The following is a 1386-nucleotide window of genomic DNA, read 5'->3' as shown; positions in this document are numbered from 1 at the left end:
GGTTTATGGCACCAGGCCTGGCCGCAGGCCGCCCCCCACCCCCATTGCTGTTGCTATGAGGTTGGGGGAGGGGACCAGCAATTGTCCTGTGGGAGCCACTGTTTACCTGGGTCGAGGACCCTTCTTCTGGGGTGTGCTCAGCTTCTTCATGCCCCAGATCTTGTCCAGCAGGCCACAGATGAGGGCCTCAGTGGGTTTGTAAGTCAACCAGCAGCTCCTTAACCCTGGCAGCCCAGGTATCATTGCTCTCCATGTCCAGTTCATCCACATCAATTTCTAGCTCTGGAATCTCCTCTTCCTGGGGTAGGGGTTAGGGAAGAGGGAGAAACAAGGGCCTGGCAGTCTTCAAGCTGCTCCTGGATCCACTGCTCCACGTTGAGATGCTTCTGTAGCTCCTTGTGGTCATACTTGACCATGACCTTCCTTTGATGCCTCACTGGGCCTTCACCTGCAGTGGCTTCTGCCTGCATTACTGGATCCCTTTTGGGCTTCCCTGGTGGCTTAGATGGTAAAGAATCTGCCTGCAGTGTGGGAGACCTGGGTTCAATCCCTGGGTTAAGATCCCCTGGAGGAGGTAATGGCAATCCACTCCAGTATTCTTGCCTGGAGAATTCCCCCATGGACAGAGGAGCCTGGCGGGCTACATGTCCACAAAGAATCGGGCACAACTGAGGGACTAAGCAACTGGATATTGGCCTCTCATTTATTTATTCAGTCATTTATATCAGTATGGATTCATGGATATTTATTTTATACTTTGGATTATAACCTAATACCATGTTATTTATTTTGTTGCTCAAATTTTCCAGCTTTGGATGTTGGGAACTCTTAAAGCTTAGCTCCAGCATCCATTTGACCTACTCCTATCCTTTTGTGTTTTGAGCACTTTATTTTGGGCACTACATGATGCTCCAGCCCTAGAATCAGCATTTCTCCAAGGAGCATTTTAAAAGCTTCTTGTGACTTTAATGCAGAATTAAGTATGGGAATCACTGATATTGAGGGTCAGCCATATTATTCTGTAAATCTAATGCCATGAGCAGACCAATCCTATCTTGTATGTTCAAAAAATGTAGTCATCTTTGATTCATTCCTCCTCCTTTTCCATATTCAGTCTTTTCGCAAAAGCTGTTTTCTCCTTATCAGCAACAAAAGCAGCATTTTTAAAAGTTTAATGTAGCTGGGATCTAGTTAAAATGGCAGACTCTAATTTGGTGGGTCTGTGATAGGAGCCCAAGCTTCTGTCTTTCTAGCAAGTATTTAGGTGATATGAATGCTGCTGATCCATGAATTACATTTTGAGTAGCGAGCATCAGAACAAAGTTCAGACAACTTAGGACATCTCAAGAACCTCCATGGTTGGCCTAACTCCAATCTATTTTCCAG

General features: G+C 46.0%; 1 pseudogene; it reads right to left on the bottom strand.

Annotated features, from left to right (window-relative positions):
• On the bottom strand, nucleotides 1-470 carry LOC129563972 (protein phosphatase 1 regulatory subunit 14B-like; annotated as a pseudogene).
• Nucleotides 471-1386: the final 916 nt, after the last annotated feature.

This window comes from Moschus berezovskii, chromosome X (assembly GCF_049115385.1).
Source record: "Moschus berezovskii isolate FMDL1 chromosome X, NW_MosBer_1.0, whole genome shotgun sequence".
NCBI classification, from domain to species: domain Eukaryota; kingdom Metazoa; phylum Chordata; class Mammalia; order Artiodactyla; family Moschidae; genus Moschus; species Moschus berezovskii.
The sequence above is the reverse complement of the archived record's forward strand: the minus strand, read 5'-3'. Positions and strand labels throughout refer to the sequence as shown.